General features: G+C 37.9%; 1 long non-coding RNA gene across 1 annotated transcript in view; it reads left to right on the forward strand.

Annotated features, from left to right (window-relative positions):
- The window catches only part of LOC117083787, a 40,917-nt gene extending 35,026 nt beyond the window's left edge, over positions 1-5,891 (forward strand). The window contains exon 3 of the long non-coding RNA XR_004437212.1: positions 5,413-5,891. This is a non-coding gene — a long non-coding RNA (uncharacterized LOC117083787). The remainder of the gene's footprint in view (positions 1-5,412) is intronic.
- Positions 5,892-16,762: the final 10,871 nt, after the last annotated feature.

A 16,762-nucleotide genomic window follows, 5' to 3' on the forward strand; every position in this document is an offset into this window, starting at 1 on the left:
AGGTATTTATTACATAATCTAATCCACTAAGTGGGGTATATTTTAGGGTAGGGCCACCCAGTAACACCTTAAAAAATACCCTCGTTGAAACAAGTCATTAGTTTAAGAGTAGCAGAGTAGTGTGTTATAGATAAAAGTGGAGAGGATACAGATATGGATACATCTTCCTCATGCTCTCATCTGATATAGTGGCATTTGTGTGTGGCAGACTGTAGAGACAATACTAAGAGTTCAGCAAGAAACAGTGGCATTGAGGCAGAGAAATGGTTTGCTATAGTTTTATGGTGTCATGTTATTTATGATCAGATGCCATTCAGTTTCTTTTGAGCTGAAGGATTTATCTACTGCAGAAACCCTGCTCATGTTGATAGAAATGATCTAAAGCTTCAAAGGATAGGTGTTTAGTTTCAGATTTGGACTCTAAAATCCAAGCCTGAATTGCTTATTGGTTTGGGGAAGGAAACACTTAATTTGAAATGCTGATATAAACTGTATGGCAGCAAACTTAGTTGAGCCTAGAAACAGCTTTGAATCTCAGATACCAATACGCTGGCTCTTGCATTACTTATTTATGGAAGAAAAAAAAGGCAACACCTGGTCTCTAACCAGGAGAAAAGCCTATTGGAAGTATTTCAGTCATTCTCAGCAGGTCAGTCCTCAGCAGTTCTTAGAGACCACAATATTTAAAGCCGTCTGGGTAGTTCTGGTCTCACGTCATCCAAACAGCACATTTTCAAACTCAGAAATGCCAGATCGTGTTATTTCTGTAGCAGAGGGTTGCTTAGGATCTGTGACAGCTGAGATTTTCCTATCGATTATGTGACAATGCAGTTCATCTATAGAGTTCAGAGAAATTAGAAAAGCCTCCAGTTTAACAAGAAGACCCTTAATTCAAGTGCTGTGTTGTATTTAAATGCAGAAATCAAAATTCAAGTTAGAGAAAATGGAAGTGTGAATTAAATTTTGAACCCAAACTTCTGTAGCTACATCAACCTCCTAGGAGGGCTGTGACTAATAATTTAATTTGAAGTGTTACGATCGGGTAACTGGATTTGTAAACTAGGCAAGAAATCATATCTTATATAATAAATGCATATTTGGATCCATGTATGTGTTTAAAATTGCTCCTAAATTTAAAGCACGGAGTGAGTCTAAAACAGGAAAGACAAATCAAAAAGCACTCTTGTGACTGTGTGTGCTGGAGGACAGACAGATGTGGGTGAGTATAGAAGCACTAACCTGCAAACACCTTGAAAGATCTCTTTCAGATGTGTCTTAAGTTCTTAAATGATATAATATGCATTCATTTTTCAAATGCATTCACAGGTAAAAATATTATTTTTTATATTGTTAATTCTTTATCTGTCACAGAAAATGTACAGGTATATGGAAGTAACTAGATGTCTAATACATTCCAGGGGCCCAGGATTTCAATCAAAAGCAAACCTGGGTAATGTGACTGTAAATCAAGGGTGCTTGAGACCATAGAAACACTTACCCAGAAGGGTTAACTGGAGGAGAGGGAAGAGAGAAGCTCCTCTGTGCGGTTTATGTGAGTGACAGGAAGAAAGGGAGCAAGAGCTAGAGCAGGCAAGCAGGCGCCCTGCAGTCCTCACACTGAACGCATTCCCTTGTTGTGGGGGGACACATTGGGAAAACTGCAGCCTGGGCTGTGGCCTGCACCTTGCCCACCCAGCCAGCAGCTCTTCTTGCATCTGCTTATTTATTGCCTGAAAGTCATCCAGCATGTCGAAGGTGTGATTATTGACAATTTGTCAGCCTGAATTTGTTGCTGGCAATAACTTTTTTGTGAAGTTTCACTCTCAGGCACTGGAGTATTGGGATTAGAAAAGTGGTGATGGGACAGCATTATGCTATGGTCTGCTTTTCATTTAGACACAGCCCAGGCAGACAGAAGGAAACAGAGCATTAATCCAACTGCAGTCACCCCAAAGCACAGGCCATTTGGATCCAGAAGAGAAACTGGTTCTTTCTACAAGCTCTCCCGTTCTCCCTGGGGCCCTTCACAGGGCCCTTTGTGGCTGTGCTTTCCCTGGTGAGCAATTATGTATAAGAAGTAGGGGGTCCTGGCCGGGCGCGGTGGCTCAAGCCTGTAATCCCAGCACTTTGGGAGGCCGAGACGGGCGGATCACAAGGTCAGGAGATCGAGACCATCCTGGCTAACACGGTGAAACCCCGTCTCTACTAAAAATACAAAAAAACTAGCCGGGCGAGGTGGCGGGCACCTCTAGTCCCAGCTACTCGGGAGGCTGAGGCAGGAGAATGGCGTAAACCCGGGAGGCGGAGCTTGCAGTGAGCTGAGATCCAGCCACTGCACTCCAGTCCGGGCGACAGAGCGAGACTCCGCCTCAAAAAATAAAAAAAAATAAAAAATAAAAAATAAAAAATAAAGAAGTAGGGGGTCCTCCATATTCTGCCCAGCCACCCCCTCATCCTTTATAAAAGTTAATGTCTTGGACCTACAATTCACTTGGGCAGCCTGGAACTGCCTGAAGTTGTAAGTCTTTTGCTTGGTTTTGTTTTGTTTGCTTTTAATTTTCTGTTTGTGGATATGGGTCCTGAATCAGCACCCTCAAAGTTGAAACCTTTACCTTTTGGTCCAACCTCTTCCCTTCCTCTCATCAGGGGTAGGGGAAGATGGTGGCCACAAAGCAGGCCTGTCCCTTGGATAGCCCAGCTGCCGTACCTCACCCTTACTTCCTGACAATCATTAAAATTCAATTTCAAAGTTTCTGTCTTTAACAATTTCCTAAGGGGCCTATGAAGGATGCCAAAAGGGTGGGCCTCCTTTCCAGTGGCAGTGCTTTGGCAGCAAGTAGATGCTGGTCAGGTTGCCGGAGGCTGTGCCCTTCTCACAACAGTCCTGTGGAGAGTGTCTAGAATGGAACACTGCAGGAACAGCTCTGGGAAAGTTTTAAGGTGGGCCAAGAAGTGGATAAGACCAGAGCTCCTCCCTTAATCAGCATTGCTCCTGAAGTACAGCTTTCCTGGTCCTGGGGTGGAGCTCAAGTACAAACCTAGGGGAAAGTTCTCATACTTTAATTTCATAATTCCTCATTTTCTTTTCTGCTCAGCTCACCGACTTCTCAAACCTTGATTCTAAAAAGAAAAATAGGCCGGGCTCAGTGGCTCACGCCTGTAATCCCAGCACTCTGGGAGGCCGAGGCAGATGGATCACTTGAGGTCAGGAGTTCGAGACCAGCCTGGCCAACATGGTGAAACCCTGTCTCTACTAAAAATACAAAAATCAGCTGGGTGTGGTGGTGCATGCCTGTAGTCCGAGCTACTCAGGAGGCTGAGGCAGGAGAATCGCTTGAACCCGGAAGGCAGAGTTGCAGTGAGCCGAGATCATACCACTGCATTCCAGCCTGGGCTACAGAGTGAGACTCAGTCTAAACAAAAAGAAAAAGAAAAAAAGATCTGTATATCTGAAAGTTCCCTTCTACCAAGAAGCTTTCCTTAACACCTCTTTTTCCTTTGGGTGGGGAAGTCTTCTATTGGGCCAAGGCAAGACAACTAAAATATTTTGAGAAATGGAAAAATACATGTGAATGTATAGCCTAGGCAGCTGAGCCTCATCCACACATTTTGAGTGAAGGTTGCCCAGCAAATGCTATTCAGACTCATCCTCAGAGGAGTTTCTTATTCCCTGCTCCCAAAATTTAACATGTGATTAGTACCAAAATATGCCTCCCTTAACTAATAAATACCCTCTTGAATCTATGGAAAGGAAACAGCATTTCTTCGAAATTCTAGATGGGAGTTAAGGACTACCTGACTACTCTTGCCTTCACCTCTTAATCACATATAACTATCTTGTTAAACACCCCCCTCCTTCCCTAGAGAGCCACTGATTGGCCCCTCAGCATACCTAGTACTTTTCCTTCTCTTCTCAAATTCTCATTCCTTACCCTTTTCTCTTTTGGAGTCCCCCAGCAAATTTTCAGAATTAAATCATGATTTTTTCGAAATGCCATGAGAAGTTAGAAAGAGAACTTTGAGACAGCACTAGAAATACACTAATAGAGAGTACTATTACAAGGCCGGGTGTGGTAGATCACGCCTGTAATCCCAACACTTTGGGAGGCCAAGGCAGGTGGATCACCTGAGGACAAGGGTTTAAGACCAGCCTGACCAACATGGAGAAACCTCGTCTCTACTACAAATACAAAAATTAGTTGGGCATGGTGGCATGCACCTGTAATCCTAACTACTTGGGAGGCTGAGTGAGGAGAATCACTTGAACCCAGGAAGCAGAGGCTGCAGTGAGCCAAAATCACACCACTACACTCCAGCCTGGGCAACAGAGCTAGACAGTAACTAAAAAAAAAAAAAAAAAAAAAAAGTACCATTACAACTGAATGCAGTAGACAAGTCACAGTTTGGGGTATCAGCAATTAATTGCACATTTTTATACAGTCTTTTTTTTTTTTAACTTCATTTTTAAGATCCATTGATCCTAATAGATATGTTAAACCTGAAGTAAATTAGAGTAACGTTAAAGAAAAACTAGATCAAGCCTTCGTGGACTGGCAGCCCTCCTATCTTACGTACCTCATGGTTATTTGGATAGACTCTTTGATAATACTGGTAGCAGAGACAGACCAACACCAAAGCCCCACTTCTTGTTACTTAATTACAAACCTGGCAGAATGGGGACTCCATACCTACAGAAACTAGTTAGTGCTTATTAACCACAACAGATCAATAAAAACAATTAGCTGGAGAAATAATATTAACAATGTGCCCTTGTTACCATAAGACATAAGTTCCTGAGAAATTTGAAGTTTCCAATAGCACATTTCTGTTTATGTGGTACCTAAAGTTGTTTCCTGGAAGTGAAATTTGAATCATTTGCAATCATTTTATATCCTTGCCCCAGAATGACTCTGTCTCTAAGGCTTTGGATATGTCTACTAGTATGGGCTTTTAATATTCTCTACCCTAGTGAAAAGGCTACATATTATAGTAGAGAAGATACTAGGTTAGAAATGCCAGCCAGGATCTAGGTTCTAGTTCAGGCATCTAACTAGTATTTTGTGTGTAAGGCAGTTCTTGCTTCTGGCCTTCAGATTTTGCATATGTAAAGTAAAAACATGAGACTAGACAATCTCTTAGATTCTTCAGCCCCCACATTCTGTACTTTGGTAACATATTTGTGAATTTTCAACCTAAGAGAAGAGCCAGATCCATAAATTTCTGAATAAAATACCTATTTATTTCATAGTCCTTTTAGTAAAAATGTATGCAAAAGACTGAAAAAATGATTTTTGTTCTTCTCTGGGAGAGATTCTGAACTGGACTGGAGGACACCAAGCTAAGAGACTTGACATTGTTTTCTTTTGTGCAAATGAACCATTGCCTTATACTTTAACTTTTTTTCCTTTTCAGATCCAACTTAGAAATAATGTTACATTCAAGATAAGGCTCGTGGTTTAGGAGATGGTGACCTGGCTTGCATCATTCTAAGACTTCTATCATCGGTTTTCAAAACCCAAGGAGGACCTCATTCTCTGTGTGATAGTTTCTCATGCTTTGCCAGCCACTGGGTCTTTAAGGAAGCTTGCCAAGAGTTCCCGGCTGGGAAGGACAGTTCGAGTTCATCATAGACAGTGAGCTGGCACCACAGTTTAAGTGACTCACCAACCTGGTTGTCCACTTCAAAATGTCAAGAACTACACTATCTAATTGAAAGAACTGTGTTTTAGCAAAGTGTAATTGGATCCCATGGCAAGATCATCTCAAACTATATCTCTGACCTTGCCTTTCAGTGGCTGTTTGGAGCACAAGAGGAGAAAGGAAATGATTCCTGAATTACATATTGCTTTTAAAAATTAAGATTAATTAATAAATACTTGGTTTTATGTTCATTCCATTGTAGGAACTTAATGATTATTACAAAACAGTCAAAATAGGTCATAGCAAAATGAACATTTAAGATTAGGTTAAAACATCCCTCTGAAATTTTAGTATTCATTTTTGAAGTGTCAATTACTATATTTCCATAATTTCTCATTTTTTTCTTGGCTTAGAGTCAAGATGAAAAATGATATTTGGGCCGGGCGCGGTGGCTCAAGCCTGTAATCTCAGCACTTTGGGAGGCCAAGACGGGCAGATCGCGAGGTCAAGAGATCGAGACCATCCTGGCTAACATGGTGAAACCCCGTCTCTACTAAAAAATACAAAAAAAAAAAACTAGCTGGGCGAGGTGGTGAGCGCCTTTAGTCCTAGCTACTCGGGAGGCTGAGGCAGGAGAATGGCGTAAACCCGGGGGGCAGAGCTTGCAGTGAGCTGAGATCCGGCCACTGCACTCCAGCCTGGGCAACAGAGCGAGACTCCATCTCAAAAAACAACAACAACAAAAAAGAAAAATGATATTTGAATCAAAGACATTGTTTTTTCATATAGCCACTCCTTTCTAAAATGCAAATCCACCCTCCCCTCACCCATGCTTTATTATTTATACGTACACACACACACAGACATACACAGAGCCAGCACCCAAATGGTAGAGGAGGTCCTTTCAAGACTTCTAGGGCCTGGATCATGTAAGTAGTAGATGAGAAAATGAAGTAAGAGGTATAGAGCAATAACAATAAAAGTCAACGATTTCATTTGACAAAAAGTCATTGTGTAGTACTCAGATATTTTTAAAAGCAAGTATTATTATGACTCAAGTATATTATACTTCTAAATTAGTATGATTCTCATCTAATTTCAAGCCACACATAGGAGCCATTTGAAAGCATTTTGTATTACAACCTATCAACAAAAATCAACTAATAGTTTTATAATGTGCATAGATATACCCCATGGGGAATTAAAATTTTTATCTGCAAGTATTTCTATTGTTGTGAGACTTTAGGACAAGACAGCATTTGGTATTAACACAGAAGAATATTCTATGGCTTTTTTAGCTTTAATGTTCATTACTCTAAAATAAAGTACACGTGGTATTTTTTTCTTCCTAGTGTTCTCTTATTATACATAGAGTATTTTCGTTTGTTGTTTTTAATGTATACATTATTTTTATTAAGACATTTGGTAAAAGATAAAATATATACTAATAGACTCTTGCTTTTCTCCTAATTTAATTATTTCAAGTCAAGCAAAATTGGGCACTCTTCTTTCAGGAAAAAAAAATATTGAGCATGATTTTGAGGCAAAATGATTATTTACAGCATCTTTTCTCTAATAGACTAATATTTATGATGAATTTTATTTCAAAGTTGATTATTCTCAAAGAAAAGTGGAGATATTAGAATTTCCAAGTAAATTGCATTGTTTTAAAAAGTACTTTAATGCATTGTTCACATTGTTGCCAGCTATTGACCAAAAAAGAGAAGAAGAAAAAAGAAACAAAAAAAAGTAGTATCTGCTCCAAATGTCAAGTTTTGCAGTTTGAAAGACTTGTAAATTCTAGTTTTTTTTTTTTCTTTTTTGGAAAGCAGTAGTGATTAATACCAAAGGCATAGACAATTTAGGGCCACAACTTCCCTTCCCTTCCCCCTCTCCACCTTTTTTTTTTTTTTTTTTTTTTTTTTTACTTTAACCATGATAGGCATCTCTGCAAGGTAGGTTTTAACATATTTTTTTCCTAATTTTTTCCCTCCATTCAGTAAGAAGGATAAGCTTTTAGAGTACCCAGTCACCGTGGTAACTGCCAAAAAAATTCTCCTGAAGTTTGAAGAGGTCAGCTGGCAGGGTCAACAACCCTGGCCTCTCTCTGAGCTCGGTCTAGCATGCCCCAGCCTGCGGTTGGAGTGTCAGGCCAGATCTGACCCTGGGAGGTGGACCATTCTGGCTCTGATATAAATTTTTCGAGTCAGTTCATGGCCTGGACTCTCCAGGTGGCCTCCAAAATCGATTTTGACCCCCTGACCCTGTCTCACGGAGGCATAGCATCCACCCTAAGTAAGGATTTAGCCAGGAATGACAGCTTTCCACTGAGTGTTATTGGGGACAGTATAAACAGTTTGGAAAGCAAGTAAGGAGGTGTGAGTGCTAGGAATCATTAAAAGCACGTTAAAAAACAATTTTTAAAAATCTTTGTTAGAAAAAGTTTTAAATGAGTATCTGTTACAGAATTCCTGTGACTTGTAGAGTTTTCTAGTCAGTTTTAAATATAAATAGGTCACATATCTTTATCTCTTTGCATACTTTGTTACAAATATGCAAATAAGATAGGCATACTTGCTACAAAATAGGTACAGCAGGAATGTAATATGTTCAGAAAAGGCAAACTAGTTATTAAAACACATTAACAGGTAAGGAGTTTCTAATATTTTAAATACTAAAATTTTGCATGTGTGTTTTGAAGTGTTTAAAATGGAAAAATAAAGAACCTTTAAAAAACCCAACAGTGTGGAATAAAGATAAACTTGTTGCACTCAAGGTACATTTCTACTTTGTAAAGCAATAAGCCAATATATTCATTTGGATAAAAATGAGAGAAAAATTGTAAATATAGAGTTACATCTCATAGAGCTAAAGAGGAATAAAACAAAAAAATAGTGTCTCTGAATAACTTTATGTATTTTCAACAGTTTAAGATATCAGAAACTTGGAAAATAAATATGATATGTATAAATCATCAGTGATTATTTCCTTTTCCTTTTTTCCCCCCCAGGATGCCACCCTGAATGTTTTATTTTCTCTAGGAAAGTAGAGTTCTCTTTGAGCGTTCTAGCCTATGAACTCAGTATGTAAATGTGGCCATCAAGAAGACAGAACTGCCAAGAGGAAAGATTATGAATGTTTTTCTTTCTTAAAACCATTCACAGCGTTTCTTCTTCCAGTGCTTTACTCAGAGTTCTCCCATTTTCCCATCTCTGTTGAAAATGGCTTCAAAAGCAACACTGCAGTGGCTAAACCAATTGTACTGTGAAGTTGTTGAGATGCCATTTCATCTGAATCCTTTGTAAAAATTAGATTTTTAAGTAGGGGTGAATATCCTTTTGGGAGAGGGAAAGGGGAGGGTAGAAGAAGAGGGGGAAAGGACAGAGCAGTTTATATATATATATACTCTTTGTGTTTGAAGGCCTCTGTGTCTTGGCTTCTCACTATGTTAAATCCCTGTTATAAAACTTATCTTCACAAAGCCTATTATAGTATTCTGAGAACAAATTGGACCATGAATAACTTAGTTGGAAGTGTAGATTATTTTCTACTCAGGGGAAGTTAGAGATGACAACAGCTTAACTAAAAGAATAGTGATTAATCTTAAATAGATGGATTTCAAAGTTTCACTCTTGATAAAGAGTACCTTTGATATTTCCCCTCTTCAGAATCACGTTTCCACTCTCTTTGTATTAAGAATTGTCCTAGTGATTACACTGTCCCCCTAATACAGCTGAAACTGTAGATCATTTTTTTTCCAGGTTGTTAATCTGTCAGAGAGGTGACCAGAAAGACACTCTACTTACTGTTGGTTAAATCGATGATTCCAAAGTGGTACTAGGCTTAGATACAAAAGTCAATGATAAGAATATCTTGCATAAATCATAGCTTCTCACTTAGATAAAATTCTTATTTAAAAATTTTTCATTCGCTTAATGCCCTGTAGCTTACAAAGCACTTTTTAAATCATAATTTTGTTTAATCCTTAGAATACTGTTATAAGATAAACAAAACTCATCAATCCCATTTTACCTGTGATTGCACACTGTGATTGAGCTAATAAATGGAAGAACTGAGATACCAACTCAGATTTTGTAGCTTCTGTTTCAAGTGATTGACCTGTAGCAAAAGGCTTTTGAATTGCTTTTGTGTTCTATATCCCTGAAGATCAAGATTTTGTATTAGAGAGCAAAGATTTTATATCTCACAAATTAAAAACTTAAAAGACATGACTGAAAAGAATTCTATTTACTTAAAAGTGAATTTTACCAGTTATTGTTTTTCTTTCTATATATATGCTTAAATGTTCTTTCAGCACTGACAGTTTTAATTTCCAAAAGTTAAACATGGGAAGCTCTATATAAATTAAATAACTACCTGGAATTTAAACCACATATACAAAAACATGATTCTATATTTCAAAATAAAATATAGCATAAGACTTTAGAAGCAGGTTCTTCATATTAAGAAATTATTTGAGAATATACCATTGATAAAGCTCTTGAGTTTTAGGTTTCCCTTCAATTTTAAAAAACTTTTAAAATCTTTTAACATGTTAGCAAGTCTGGATAAACAAAGTTATATAGAACTACTTTTGTTCTCTTAGGCTTTTACTTTTTGTGTTAAAAAAAGAGGTTTGGAAAATACTCTCGGAATAATAGTAAAAGGATTAGTTAACTTGACATTAATGTAACTTATCTAAACATTACAGAAATCAAGAATTACAAATAGATGACATTATTTTATTCTTCTTAGGTTTCTAATTATATTGCTTTAAACATGTAATGCGAGCAGTGTGGATGTTAATATGTAAATTCTTATTTTTTATTTCTTAAATTATATAAAATAAAATTAGTCATTTATATATACTTAAATTAATGCTTTTGCCCTTGAATTATTCTGGCAGCCAGAAAAATCTAGTTAAACTTGTTAGCATTAGACAAAATGAAAAACTGTACAGAAAAAGAAAAGCGACTGTTCTGGTATCAATAATGACATATTATAACCTTTTTTTGTACTACAGTTTTTCTACAACAACATAACATTAGACTGAAGATTGTTCATTTTGATGTACAGGTTAATGTTCAAGTCTCCAAATACAAACTTCTAGTGTCTCCTCTACTTATGTGCAAATTAGGAAATGCAAAAATAAGGTCTCTTATACTGATAGCTATGTTTGTTTAGATATTCTTCGAAATTTTATAATTTCTTATATTAGCAATCGCATTCATTTTGTTCGTGTGTCTTTAACAGCTGTTCAAAACAGATTTTCTTCCCTTCCTCCTTCCTTCCTTCTGTCCTTCCTTCCCTTCCTTCTCTCTCTTCCCCTTCTCTTTTTCCTTCTTTCTTTCTTGTTCCTCTTCCCTATCCTTCCTTTTTAGTCTTCCTCCTCTCTTTTCTTCCCTTCTTCTTTCCTGTGTTACTCATCAGTTTTTAGGTGTTTTTTCTTTTAAAATATAGGGCAGCTTAAGTTAAGGAGTTATCTAATACAATATATTTTGCCAAACTGAGGTGCTGAACAATGAAACACTTCAGTTTAAACTTGCATCAAGTCAGAAAACCCTCAAGTATAGTATCAAGACTTTTCTGACAATGAAAATCCAATACTGAGTGATCAACTTTTAAAATGTTACAGATTCTGGCAGTTTCCCTCTTGCTATCTTTGTAGTCTTTCCAAGTCATCTAAACTATTGGTTAGTTACGTTAGCTTCTCGTGTTGCAAAGAAAAAGAGCATTTTTAGAAGTCTGACAAGAAATTTTGTCAAATTGCTACACATAATTTGTATATAAGTACATAAAAGCACAATACTAGCTAGCATTGAAAAATCTGAATAAAAATCAGAGATTTCTCACTTTTTTCCCACCCCTGTCCAATATACTGTGTTATCAAATATTTAATGTATGTTCATTCTTTCTCTTTGTCCCCGCAACCCCCACAAGGCTGTTATCAATCTGGACAGATGAATAAATTTTGGCAAAATAAGATTTGTTTAGAATGGTAAGAATTCTTCCTAATAAAGTTTTTAAGCAAGTCAATAAGGCATAAAAATGTTCTGTATTCTTCTAAAAGGAAAAGTATGTATCCATGTCTATTTAGAAAATCATAATGCAGGGCTGGGCGTGGTGGCTGAACCTGTAATCCCAGCACTTTGGGAGACTGAGGCAGACGGATCACCTGAGGTCGGGAATTCAAGACCAGCCTGACCAACACAGAGAAACTCCGACTCTACTAAAAATACAAAATTAGCCAGTTGTGATGACACATGCCTATAATCCCAGCTACTCGGGAGGCTGAGGCAGGAGAATACTTGTATCCGGGAGGCGGAGGTTGCAGCGAGTTGAGATCGCACCATTGCACTCCAACCTGTGCAACAAGAGCAAAATTCCGTCTCAAAAAAAAAAAAAAGAAGAAGAAGAAAAAAGAAAAAAAAGATCACAATGGATAGTAAAACATTTGGCCAACTACTTGGATATTGGTTTTTATTATACTAGATTTTCCTCTGTCTTTTGATATTGTGACTATAGTATGTCTGAGTGCTGACAAATACAATTTGTGGTTATGGGACTTAATTTACCAGCAAAAGCTAGAGCTGTTCTGTTTCTGGTGAGTATTGTCAGGTGTCTGCCATTCATAGAATAAGCATAATTGACAGCCCTCTATAATAGGCATGATGCATTTCTCTAAGTTGTTCACAAATGAATAAAACCAACTCCCTGCCATCATGGAATGATATGCTAGGTTCTGGGAGGAAGTATGGATTGGAATTTAAAAATCAAAACAAAACAGAAAAAAAAATCTCCAGATTTGGTCCCAGCTCTCCAAGAAAGATAAATTGGCGTGTGTACAAGTTTCTCTTCAGAATGAGCTACGCTAAAGGTGTGAACAAGCAGTTATAAAAATGTGGAGAGGCCTAAAGAGAGTTGGCGAAAGTGGGGATTGAAGAATAGGTAGGGCTGTGATAGACAGTTATGGCACCTTATTCCAGATGGAAGAGAAAGGCAGAAAGGTGAGATTATGTAGAATATTTCCTAGAAAATTATTTAATGGATTTTAAATAAAGTTTCTAGGGCAATATAAAATGAGTCTGAATATTATCTACTTTAATAGGTTATCCTATAGCTTTATTCACTAAGGAAATACTATCATCATAAGTGCCATGAAAACATTTTACTAGTGATAAAAACATTTAAAGAGTTAAAATTCAGTGAAGAGGAGCAAGTTTTGGAAATCTAGTATTTTGTTCCTAGATCTGGCTGCCTCTGTGTGCCTCCATATCTTCCTTTGGATGTATATTCTCTTATTTGTGAAATAACATTTGCAATATGTTTAACATTTTAAACATATTAAAATGAAGACTCTTATGAAAAAGCAATCACTCTTTTTCAAAGATATTGCATGAGTCACTTCTTATGTGCCATATGCTGCCAGAGCCCCCTAAAGAGTTACAAATAAGCACTGCATCTTAAACATGTGCTTCCCCACTCCCCCCTTACAGGCCAAGGATATGGAAGTAAATCTTCAGTCTAAGGGAAGAAAAAAATTTTTTTAACTCTGCCATTCCTTCAGAAGCCCTACATTAATACTTATGCATGTGAATGAAAAGTTTAGAAATACATTTAAGTATGTTTAAAGCCCACAGAGATATCTTGCAATCAGGAAGTATCAGCCAATTATATGAAGAACCTCAGAATCTTTGTTAAAAAGATAGTAAAAGGCAAAGAAGCAGAGAAGCAGGAAATAAAGACACACTAAATACATTCTAGCAACATCAGAGTCATCCTGTAATAATCAAAATAGTAAACTAATACAAAAGTTTCTGGTGATGTAAAGCACAAGAGCCCAGAAAAAGGATAATTGTTATAAATGTCACTCTTCTTAATATGAAATATTAAATCAAGTGGAAACTAAATCCTAGGCCTAAAGCTTGGAAATCCAGGCACAAGTAATATTTTACAGGGGAAATAGGTTGAAATATATTGAACATCAAATTAAAATAAAATTTGAGGCAAACAATGGGGATGAACCCAAAGGTTTGGGGGAGTAAAAGAAATGCTCATTTTAATTTTATTTTTTTGAGATGAGGTCTCACTCTGTCACCCAAGCTGAAGTGTAGTGGTACGATCACAGCTCACTGCAGCCTTATACTCCAGGGCTCAAAAGATTCTCCCACATTAGCCTCCTGAGTAGCTGGGACCACAGGCATGTGCCACCATGCATAGCTTTTTTTTTTTAAATAGAGATAGAGTCTCACTCTGTCACCTAGGCTGGTCTTGAACTCCCAGGCTCAAGCAATCCTCCCACCTCAGCCTCCCAAAATGCTGGGATTACAGGTGTAAGCCACTGTGCCCACCTAGAAACACCTGTTTGTATCTGTGGCTGGTTAATCAAGTTGGGAAAAGCACTGGCTAGTTGTTTGGAATCCTATATTCAATTTCAATTTAACTTTGCTCTGCTACGTATCCTCATACTATAGCTCTGCCCTAACAGAAGTCTTTTACTTATAGGCTTCTTTCAGTCGGTAAACAAAACTTTTGAGCGCTCATATGGGGTGGGTTCTATTGAAAGAAATAGGTGTTGCAATTAAAAGAAAAAGGTGTCAAAGGTGTCACACCTCCTGCCTTCAAAGATACAACAATATGCATATTTATTTATTTATTTATTTATTATTTATTTATTTTGAGACGGAGTCTCGCTCTGTCGCCCAGGCTGGAGTGCAGTGGCCGGATCTCAGCTCACTGCAAGCTCCGCCTCCCGGGTTTACACCATTCTCCTGCCTCAGCCTCCCCAGTAGCTGGGACTACAAGCGCCCGCCACCTCGCCCGGCTAGTTTTTTAAATATTTTTTAGTAGAGACGGGGTTTCACCGTGTTAGCCAGGATGGTCTCGATCTCCTGACCTTGTGATCCGCCCGTCTCGGCCTCCCAAAGTGCTGGGATTACAGGCTTGAGCCACCACGCCCGGCCAACAATATGCATATTTAAAACTCTACCCAAAATAAGTTATTGACATTGCCTTCAGTACCCACTTAAAGACCACTTGTTTCTAAAGCTTTTTCTTTATAATGACTACAGCTGTATATCAGATATCTGCAGTACCATAACTTTAAACTTGACTATAGCACTTCAAACAATACAAAAGTGTAGACAAACGAAGTGAAAATGATATATAGAATAAAAAGTGAAAGTGCCCTTCCCAGAAGTGTGTATCCTTCTAGATTTCAGATAGAAAGATGACTATTATGAATTGAAAGAAAGATGATAGACAGATAGTAGTTAAGAGCATAGACTTTTAATCTAGACAGTGAAGGTTTGAGTCCCAGCTCTACCATTAATACTTCTGCATGTATGACCTCAGTTTTCTCATCTATAAAAGTGGGGATGACAACAGCACACAGGACATAACCCTAATCTGAAAATCCAAAATCCAAAATGCTCCAAAATTTGAAACTTTTTGAGCACCAACATGACACCACAAGTGAAACATTTCGTACCTGATCTTGTGATGTGTTGCAGTTAAAACTTTGTTTCATGCGATATCTCATTATGTATATGCAAATATTTCAAAATCCGAAAAGGTCTGAAATTCCAAACACTTCTGCTCTCAGGCATTTCAGGTAAGCTACATCCAACCTATAGTGTCTCATTAGGTTATTGTAAGGATTAAGTAAATTTATATGTGAACTACTTAGAGCAGTGCTTGTCACACAGTAAGCATTTTATAGGGGTTAACTACCTTTTTTTTTTTTTTTTTAATTGAGGCAGTTTTGTTCTTGTTGCCCAGGCTGGAGTCCCCAGGTGGGATCTCAGCTCACTGCAATCTCTGCCTCCCAGGTTCAAGCAATTCTCCTGCCTCAGCCTTCCAAGTAGCTGGGATTACAGGCATGCACCACCACGCCTGGCTAATTTTGTATTTTTAGTAGAGACAGGGTTTCTCAATGTTGGCCAGGCTGGTCTCGAACTCCTAATCTCAGGTGATCTGCCCACCTTGGCCTCCCAAAGTGCTGGGATTACAGGTGTGAGACACCACACCTGGCCAACTACTCTTATTATTATGAACATACATGTATACTCAGGGTTTTCTTTTAGGTAATGAGATTTTACTGTATATATTTTATCATTTCACGATACGTCAGAGGGAATACATCAACAGATCTATTTTCGTTTTCGTAACAGCTACGTAACATCCCGCAGTAGGGTTGGATGAGAATTTGTTTAACCTTTCTCTTGTTGATGGTCATGTAGGTTGTTTCCAGGTGCTTCCACTTTAAAGCAATTGCTAATATCTTATTTTGTCTTGGAATATAAAATAAGGGATGCAGAAAGGGGTATAATATATCTGCATTTTATAAATGATCAAAATGAGGCTCACAGAGGTTTACTAAATTGCCTAAGGTCATATAACCAGTAAGTAAGAGATTCTTATGTGCCATGTGCTCCCAGACCCCCCTTAAAGAGTTACAAATAAGCACTGCATCTTAAACATGTATTTCCCCACTCCCCGCCTTACAGGCCAAGAATATGAAAATACGTCTTCAGACTAAGGGAAGAAAAACAATTTTTTTAACTCCTAGAGATTTCAGAAAAGAACCAGTTTAACACAGTTCCATGCTGTCTCACCTCAAATGTTCCCATTTGATGTAGACTAGTTTCACAAATACTGTGGTCCTTATGTCACAACAAGACATTCTTCTGCTTTCTGAAATAAGCACCAGGCAACTACAAGTTAATGTGCTGCCAAAGCGGGCATGAGTGAAGACATATAAAGGAACATAATAAAAGATGGAATAAAATAGTAAGCCTGGCAATGTCCTAAGTGCTAAAGATAATCATAAAATTAAGATACCGTGCAGCCACAAAAAAGAACGAGATCATGTCTTTTGCAGGAACATGGATGGGGCTGGAGGCCATTATCTTCAGCAAACTAATACAGGAACAGAAAACCAAACACTGCATGTTCTCACTTATAAGTGGGAGCTAAATGATGAGAACTTATGACCACAAAGAAAGAAATAACAGAAACTGGTGTCTACTTGATAGGGTGAGTGGGAGGAGGGAGAGGAGCAGAAAAGATACTGGGCTTTATTCCTGGGTGATGAAATAATCTATACAACAAACTCCCATGA

The sequence above is a fragment of the Trachypithecus francoisi genome, unplaced genomic scaffold (genome assembly GCF_009764315.1).
Source record: "Trachypithecus francoisi isolate TF-2019V2 unplaced genomic scaffold, Tfra_2.0 Lachesis_group0, whole genome shotgun sequence".
Lineage (NCBI taxonomy): Eukaryota > Metazoa > Chordata > Mammalia > Primates > Cercopithecidae > Trachypithecus > Trachypithecus francoisi.